A 12,517-nucleotide genomic window follows, 5' to 3' on the forward strand; every position below is an offset into this window, starting at 1 on the left:
CCGATGATAGGACATAACACCGATGATAGGACATAACACCGATGATAGGATATAACATCGATGATAGGACATAACACCAATGATAGGACATAACAAGGATGATAGGATATAACACCGATGATAGGACATAACACCGATGATAGGACATAACACCGATGATAGGATATGACATCGACGATAGGACATAACACCGATGATAGGACATAACACCGATGATAGGACATAACACAGATGATTGGACATAACACAGATGATAGGATATAACACCGATGATAGGACATAACACCGATGATAGGATATAACATCGATGATAGGATATAACACAGATGATAGGACATAACACCGATGATAGGACATAACATCGATGATAGGACATAACACAGATGATAGGATATAACACCGATGATAGGACATAACATCGATGATAGGATATAACACCGATGATAGGATATAACATCGATGATAGGACATAACACCGATGATAGGACATAACACCGATGATAGGACATAACACAGATGATAGAACATAACACAGATGATAGGATATAACACCGATGATAGGACATAACATCGATGATAGGATATAACATCGATGATAGGATATAACACCGATGATAGGATATAACACCGATGATAGGACATAACATCGATGATAGGATATAACACCGATGATAGGATAAAACACAGATGATAGGACATAACACCGATGATAGGATATAACACCGATGATAGGACATAACATCGATGATAGGATATAACACCGATGATAGGATATAACACCGATGATAGGACATAACACCGATGATAGGACATAACACAGATGATAGGACATAGCATCGATGATAGGATATACCATCGATGATAGGATATAACACCGATGATAGGACATAACACCGATGATAGGATATAACACCGATGATAGGACATAACACCGATGATAGGACATAACACCGATGATAGGATATAACATCGATGATAGGACATAACACCAATGATAGGACATAACAAGGATGATAGGATATAACACCGATGATAGGACATAGCACCGATGATAGGACATAACACCGATGATAGGATATGACATCGACGATAGGACATAACACCGATGATAGGACATAACACCGATGATAGGACATAACACAGATGATTGGACATAACACAGATGATAGGATATAACACCGATGATAGGACATAACACCGATGATAGGATATAACATCGATGATAGGATATAACACAGATGATAGGACATAACACCGATGATAGGACATAACATCGATGATAGGACATAACACAGATGATAGGATATAACACCGATGATAGGACATAACATCGATGATAGGATATAACACCGATGATAGGATATAACATCGATGATAGGATATAACATCGATGATAGAACATAACACCGATGATAGGATATAACACCGATGATAGGATATAACAACGATGATAGGACATAACATCGATGATAGGATATAACACCGATGATAGGATATAACACCGATAAGATATAACACCGATGATAGGACATAATATCGATGATAGGATATAACACCGATGATAGGATATAACACAGATGATAGGACATAACACCGATGATAGGACATAACATCGATGATAGGACATAACACAGATGATAGGATATAACACCGATGATAGGACGTAACATCGATGATAGGATATAACACCGATGATAGGATATAACATCGATGATAGGATATAACATCGATGATAGGACATAACACCGATGATAGGATATAACACCGATGATAGGATATAACACCGATGATAGGACATAACACAGATGATAGGACATAACACAGATGATAGGATATAACACCGATGATAGGATATAACACCGATGATAGGACATAACACCGATGATAGGACATAACACAGATGATAGGACATAGCATCGATGATAGGATATACCATCGATGATAGGATATAACACCGATGATAGGACATAACACCGATGATAGGATATAACACCGATGATAGGACATAACACCGATGATAGGACATAACACCGATGATAGGATATAACATCGATGATAGGACATAACACCAATGATAGGACATAACAAGGATGATAGGATATAACACCGATGATAGGACATAACACCGATGATAGGACATAACACCGATGATAGGATATGACATCGACGATAGGACATAACACCGATGATAGGACATAACACCGATGATAGGACATAACACAGATGATTGGACATAACACAGATGATAGGATATAACACCGATGATAGGACATAACACCGATGATAGGATATAACATCGATGATAGGATATAACACAGATGATAGGACATAACACCGATGATAGGACATAACATCGATGATAGGACATAACACAGATGATAGGATATAACACCGATGATAGGACATAACATCGATGATAGGATATAACACCGATGATAGGATATAACATCGATGATAGGACATAACACCGATGATAGGACATAACACCGATGATAGGACATAACACAGATGATAGAACATAACACAGATGATAGGATATAACACCGATGATAGGACATAACATCGATGATAGGATATAACATCGATGATAGGATATAACACCGATGATAGGATATAACACCGATGATAGGACATAACATCGATGATAGGATATAACACCGATGATAGGATAAAACACAGATGATAGGACATAACACCGATGATAGGATATAACACCGATGATAGGACATAACATCGATGATAGGATATAACACCGATGATAGGATATAACACCGATGATAGGACATAACACCGATGATAGGACATAACACAGATGATAGGACATAGCATCGATGATAGGATATACCATCGATGATAGGATATAACACCGATGATAGGACATAACACCGATGATAGGATATAACACCGATGATAGGACATAACACCGATGATAGGACATAACACCGATGATAGGATATAACATCGATGATAGGACATAACACCAATGATAGGACATAACAAGGATGATAGGATATAACACCGATGATAGGACATAGCACCGATGATAGGACATAACACCGATGATAGGATATGACATCGACGATAGGACATAACACCGATGATAGGACATAACACCGATGATAGGACATAACACAGATGATTGGACATAACACAGATGATAGGATATAACACCGATGATAGGACATAACACCGATGATAGGATATAACATCGATGATAGGATATAACACAGATGATAGGACATAACACCGATGATAGGACATAACATCGATGATAGGACATAACACAGATGATAGGATATAACACCGATGATAGGACATAACATCGATGATAGGATATAACACCGATGATAGGATATAACATCGATGATAGGATATAACATCGATGATAGAACATAACACCGATGATAGGATATAACACCGATGATAGGACATAACACCGATGATAGGACATAACACCGATGATAGGATATGACATCGACGATAGGACATAACACCGATGATAGGACATAACACCGATGATAGGACATAACACAGATGATTGGACATAACACAGATGATAGGATATAACACCGATGATAGGACATAACACCGATGATAGGATATAACATCGATGATAGGATATAACACAGATGATAGGACATAACACCGATGATAGGACATAACATCGATGATAGGACATAACACAGATGATAGGATATAACACCGATGATAGGACATAACATCGATGATAGGATATAACACCGATGATAGGATATAACATCGATGATAGGACATAACACCGATGATAGGACATAACACCGATGATAGGACATAACACAGATGATAGAACATAACACAGATGATAGGATATAACACCGATGATAGGACATAACATCGATGATAGGATATAACATCGATGATAGGATATAACACCGATGATAGGATATAACACCGATGATAGGACATAACATCGATGATAGGATATAACACCGATGATAGGATAAAACACAGATGATAGGACATAACACCGATGATAGGATATAACACCGATGATAGGACATAACATCGATGATAGGATATAACACCGATGATAGGATATAACACCGATGATAGGACATAACACCGATGATAGGACATAACACAGATGATAGGACATAGCATCGATGATAGGATATACCATCGATGATAGGATATAACACCGATGATAGGACATAACACCGATGATAGGATATAACACCGATGATAGGACATAACACCGATGATAGGACATAACACCGATGATAGGATATAACATCGATGATAGGACATAACACCAATGATAGGACATAACAAGGATGATAGGATATAACACCGATGATAGGACATAGCACCGATGATAGGACATAACACCGATGATAGGATATGACATCGACGATAGGACATAACACCGATGATAGGACATAACACCGATGATAGGACATAACACAGATGATTGGACATAACACAGATGATAGGATATAACACCGATGATAGGACATAACACCGATGATAGGATATAACATCGATGATAGGATATAACACAGATGATAGGACATAACACCGATGATAGGACATAACATCGATGATAGGACATAACACAGATGATAGGATATAACACCGATGATAGGACATAACATCGATGATAGGATATAACACCGATGATAGGATATAACATCGATGATAGGATATAACATCGATGATAGAACATAACACCGATGATAGGATATAACACCGATGATAGGATATAACAACGATGATAGGACATAACATCGATGATAGGATATAACACCGATGATAGGATATAACACCGATAAGATATAACACCGATGATAGGACATAATATCGATGATAGGATATAACACCGATGATAGGATATAACACAGATGATAGGACATAACACCGATGATAGGACATAACATCGATGATAGGACATAACACAGATGATAGGATATAACACCGATGATAGGACGTAACATCGATGATAGGATATAACACCGATGATAGGATATAACATCGATGATAGGATATAACATCGATGATAGGACATAACACCGATGATAGGATATAACACCGATGATAGGATATAACACCGATGATAGGACATAACACAGATGATAGGACATAACACAGATGATAGGATATAACACCGATGATAGGACATAACATCGATGATAGGATATAACATCGATGAGAGGATATAACATCGATGATAGGACATAACACCGATGATAGGACATAACACCGATGATAGGACATAACACAGATGATAGGATATAACACCGATGATAGGACATAACATCGATGATAGGATATAACATCGATGATAGGATATAACACCGATGATAGGATATAACACCGATGATAGGACATAACATCGATGATAGGATATAACACCGATGATAGGATAAAACACAGATGATAGGACATAACATCGATGATAGGATATAACACCGATGATAGGACATAACATCGATGATAGGATATAACACCGATGATAGGATATAACACCGATGATAGGACATAACACCGATGATAGGACATAACACAGATGATAGGACATAGCATCGATGATAGGATATACCATCGATGATAGGATATAACACCGATGATAGGACATAACACCGATGATAGGATATAACACCGATGATAGGACATAACACCGATGATAGGACATAACACCGATGATAGGATATAACATCGATGATAGGACATAACACCAATGATAGGACATAACAAGGATGATAGGATATAACACCGATGATAGGACATAACACCGATGATAGGACATAACACCGATGATAGGATATGACATCGACGATAGGACATAACACCGATGATAGGACATAACACCGATGATAGGACATAACACAGATGATTGGACATAACACAGATGATAGGATATAACACCGATGATAGGACATAACACCGATGATAGGATATAACATCGATGATAGGATATAACACAGATGATAGGACATAACACCGATGATAGGACATAACATCGATGATAGGACATAACACAGATGATAGGATATAACACCGATGATAGGACATAACATCGATGATAGGATATAACACCGATGATAGGATATAACATCGATGATAGGACATAACACCGATGATAGGACATAACACCGATGATAGGACATAACACAGATGATAGAACATAACACAGATGATAGGATATAACACCGATGATAGGACATAACATCGATGATAGGATATAACATCGATGATAGGATATAACACCGATGATAGGATATAACACCGATGATAGGACATAACATCGATGATAGGATATAACACCGATGATAGGATAAAACACAGATGATAGGACATAACACCGATGATAGGATATAACACCGATGATAGGACATAACATCGATGATAGGATATAACACCGATGATAGGATATAACACCGATGATAGGACATAACACCGATGATAGGACATAACACAGATGATAGGACATAGCATCGATGATAGGATATACCATCGATGATAGGATATAACACCGATGATAGGACATAACACCGATGATAGGATATAACACCGATGATAGGACATAACACCGATGATAGGACATAACACCGATGATAGGATATAACATCGATGATAGGACATAACACCAATGATAGGACATAACAAGGATGATAGGATATAACACCGATGATAGGACATAACACCGATGATAGGACATAACACCGATGATAGGATATGACATCGACGATAGGACATAACACCGATGATAGGACATAACACCGATGATAGGACATAACACAGATGATTGGACATAACACAGATGATAGGATATAACACCGATGATAGGACATAACACCGATGATAGGATATAACATCGATGATAGGATATAACACAGATGATAGGACATAACACCGATGATAGGACATAACATCGATGATAGGACATAACACAGATGATAGGATATAACACCGATGATAGGACATAACATCGATGATAGGATATAACACCGATGATAGGATATAACATCGATGATAGGATATAACATCGATGATAGAACATAACACCGATGATAGGATATAACACCGATGATAGGATATAACAACGATGATAGGACATAACATCGATGATAGGATATAACACCGATGATAGGATATAACACCGATAAGATATAACACCGATGATAGGACATAATATCGATGATAGGATATAACACCGATGATAGGATATAACACAGATGATAGGACATAACACCGATGATAGGACATAACATCGATGATAGGACATAACACAGATGATAGGATATAACACCGATGATAGGACGTAACATCGATGATAGGATATAACACCGATGATAGGATATAACATCGATGATAGGATATAACATCGATGATAGGACATAACACCGATGATAGGATATAACACCGATGATAGGATATAACACCGATGATAGGACATAACACAGATGATAGGACATAACACAGATGATAGGATATAACACAGATGATAGGACATAACATCGATGATAGGATATAACATCGATGAGAGGATATAACATCGATGATAGGATATAACACCGATGATAGGACAAAACACCGATGAGAGGACATAACACCGATGATAGGACATAACACAGATGATAGGATATAACACCGATGATAGGACATAACATCGATGATAGGATATAACATCGATGATAGGACATAACATCGATGATAGGACATAACACCGATGATAGGATATAACACGGGTGATAGGATATAACACCGATGATAGGATATAACACCGATGATAGGACATAACATCGATGATAGGATATAACATCGATGATAGGATATAACACCGATGATAGGACATAACACCGATGATAGGACATAACAAAGATGATAGGACATAGCATCGATGATAGGATATAACATCGATGATAGGATATAACACCGATGATAGGACATAACACCGATGATAGGATATAACACCGATGATAGGACATAACACCGATGATAGGACATTACATCGATGATAGGATATAACATCTATGATAGGACATAACACCGATGATAGGACATAACAAGGATGATAGGATATAACACCGATGATAGGACATAACACCGATGATAGGACATAACACCGATGATAGGATATGACATCGACGATAGGACATAACATCGATGATAGGACATAACACAGATGATAGGATATAACACCGATGATAGGACATAACATCGATGATAGGATATAACACCGATGATAGGATATAACATCGATGATAGGACATAACACCGATGATAGGATATAACACCGATGATAGGATATAACATCGATGATAGGACATAACATCGATGATAGGATATAACACCGATGATAGGATATAACACCGATGATAGCACACAACAACGATGATTGGACATAACACAGATGATAGGATATAACATCGATAATAGGATATAACATCGATGATAGGATATAACACCGATGATAGGACATAACATCGATGATAGGTTATAACACCGATGATAGGACGTAACACCGATGATAGGATATAACACCGATGATAGGATATAACACCGATGATAGGATATAACACCGGTGATAGGACATAACACCGATGATAGGACATAACACAGATGATAGGACATAGCATCGATGATAGGATATAACACCGATGATAGGACATAACATTGATGATAGGATATAACACCGATGATAGGACATAACATCGATGATAGGATATAACACCGATGATAGGACATAACACCGATGATAGGATATAACACCGATGATAGGATGTAACACCGATGATAGGACATAACACAGATGATAGGACATAACACAGATGATAGGATATAACACCGATGATAGGATATAACACCGATAAGATATAACACCGATGATAGGACATAACATCGATGATAGGATATAACACCGATGATAGGATATAACACAGATGATAGGACATAACACCGATGATAGGACCTAACATCGATGATAGGACATAACACAGATGATAGGGTATAACACCGATGATAGGACGTAACATCGATGATAGGATATAACACCGATGATAGGATATAACATCGATGATAGGATATAACATCGATGATAGGACATAACACCGATGATAGGATATAACACCGATGATAGGATATAACACCGATGATAGGATATAACATCGATGATAGGATATAACACCGATGATAGGATATAACACCGATGATAGGACATAACACAGATGATAGGATATAACATCGATGATAGGATATAACACCGATGATAGGATATAACACCGATGATAGGACATAACATCGATGATAGGATATAACACCGATGATAGGACGTAACACCGATGATAGGACATAACACCGATGATAGGATATAACACCGATGATAGGATATAACACCGGTGATAGGACATAACACCGATGATAGGACATAACACAGATGATACGATATAACATCGATGATAGGATATAACATCGATGATATGATATAACACCGATGATAGGATATAACACAGATGATAGGATATAACACCGATGATAGGACATAACACCGATGACAGGATATAACACCGATGATAGGATATAACACCGATGATAGGACATAACACCGATGATAGGACATAACACAGATGATAGGACATAACACAGATGATAGGATATAACAACGATGATAGGACATAACATCGATGATAGGATATAACATCGATGATAGGATATAACACCGATGATAGGATATAACACCGATGATAGGACATAACATCGATGATAGGATATAACACCGATGATAGGATATAACACAGATGATAGGACATAACATCGATGATAGGATATAACACCGATGATAGGATATAACATCGATGATAGGATATAACATCGATGATAGGGCATAACACCGATGAGAGGATATAACACCGATGATAAGATATAACAATGATGATAGGATATAACACCGATGATAGGACATAACACAGATGATAGGATGTAACACCGATGATAGGACATAACACCGATGATAGGACATAACACAGATGATAGGATATAACATCGATGATAGGACATAACATCGATGATAGGATATAGCATCGATGATAGGACATAACATCGATGATAGGACATAACACAGATGATAGGACATAACACAGATGATAGGACATAACATCGATGATAGGACATAACATCGATGATAGGACATAACACCGATGATAGGATATAACACCGATGATAGGACACAACAACGATGATTGGACATAACACAGATGATAGGATATAACATCGATAATAGGATATAACATCGATGATAGGATATAACACCGATGATAGGACATAACATCGATGATAGGATATAACACCGATGATAGGACGTAACACCGATGATAGGATATAACACCGATGATAGGATATAACACCGATGATAGGATATAACACCGGTGATAGGACATAACACCGATGATAGGACATAACACAGATGATAGGACATAGCATCGATGATAGGATATAACACCGATGATAGGACATAACATTGATGATAGGATATAACACCGATGATAGGACATAACATCGATGATAGGATATAACACCGATGATAGGACATAACACCGATGATAGGATATAACACCGATGATAGGATATAACACCGATGATAGGACATAACACAGATGATAGGACATAACACAGATGATAGGATATAACATCGATGATAGGACATAACACCGATGATAGGACACAACAACGATGATTGGACATAACACAGATGATAGGATATAACATCGATAATAGGATATAACATCGATGATAGGATATAACACCGATGATAGGACATAACATCGATGATAGGATATAACACCGATGATAGGACGTAACACCGATGATAGGATATAACACCGATGATAGGATATAACACCGATGATAGGATATAACACCGGTGATAGGACATAACACCGATGATAGGACATAACACAGATGATAGGACATAGCATCGATGATAGGATATAACACCGATGATAGGACATAACATTGATGATAGGATATAACACCGATGATAGGACATAACATCGATGATAGGATATAACACCGATGATAGGACATAACACCGATGATAGGATATAACACCGATGATAGGATGTAACACCGATGATAGGACATAACACAGATGATAGGACATAACACAGATGATAGGATATAACACCGATGATAGGATATAACACCGATAAGATATAACACCAATGATAGGACATAACATCGATGATAGGATATAACACCGATGATAGGATATAACACAGATGATAGGACATAACACCGATGATAGGACATAACATCGATGATAGGACATAACACAGATGATAGGGTATAACACCGATGATAGGACGTAACATCGATGATAGGATATAACACCGATGATAGGATATAACATCGATGATAGGATATAACACCGATGATAGGACATAACATCGATGATAGGATATAACATCGATGATAGGATATAACACCGATGATAGGACATAACACCGATGATAGGACATAACAAAGATGATAGGACATAGCATCGATGATAGGATATAACATCGATGATAGGATATAACACCGATGATAGGACATAACACCGATGATAGGACATAACAAAGATGATAGGACATAGCATCGATGATAGGATATAACATCGATGATAGGATATAACACCGATGATAGGACATAACACCGATGATAGGATATAACACCGATGATAGGACATAACACCGATGATAGGACATTACATCGATGATAGGATATAACATCTATGATAGGACATAACACCGATGATAGGACATAACAAGGATGATAGGATATAACACCGATGATAGGACATAACACCGATGATAGGACATAACACCGATGATAGGATATGACATCGACGATAGGACATAACATCGATGATAGGACATAACACAGATGATAGGATATAACACCGATGATAGGACATAACATCGATGATAGGATATAACACCGATGATAGGATATAACATCGATGATAGGACATAACACCGATGATAGGATATAACACCGATGATAGGATATAACATCGATGATAGGACATAACATCGATGATAGGATATAACACCGATGATAGGATATAACACCGATGATAGCACACAACAACGATGATTGGACATAACACAGATGATAGGATATAACATCGATAATAGGATATAACATCGATGATAGGATATAACACCGATGATAGGACATAACATCGATGATAGGATATAACACCGATGATAGGACGTAACACCGATGATAGGATATAACACCGATGATAGGATATAACACCGATGATAGGATATAACACCGGTGATAGGACATAACACCGATGATAGGACATAACACAGATGATAGGACATAGCATCGATGATAGGATATAACACCGATGATAGGACATAACATTGATGATAGGATATAACACCGATGATAGGACATAACATCGATGATAGGATATAACACCGATGATAGGACATAACACCGATGATAGGATATAACACCGATGATAGGATGTAACACCGATGATAGG

Source organism: Lampris incognitus, chromosome 8 (assembly GCF_029633865.1).
Source record: "Lampris incognitus isolate fLamInc1 chromosome 8, fLamInc1.hap2, whole genome shotgun sequence".
Taxonomy (NCBI): Eukaryota; Metazoa; Chordata; class Actinopteri; order Lampriformes; family Lampridae; genus Lampris; species Lampris incognitus.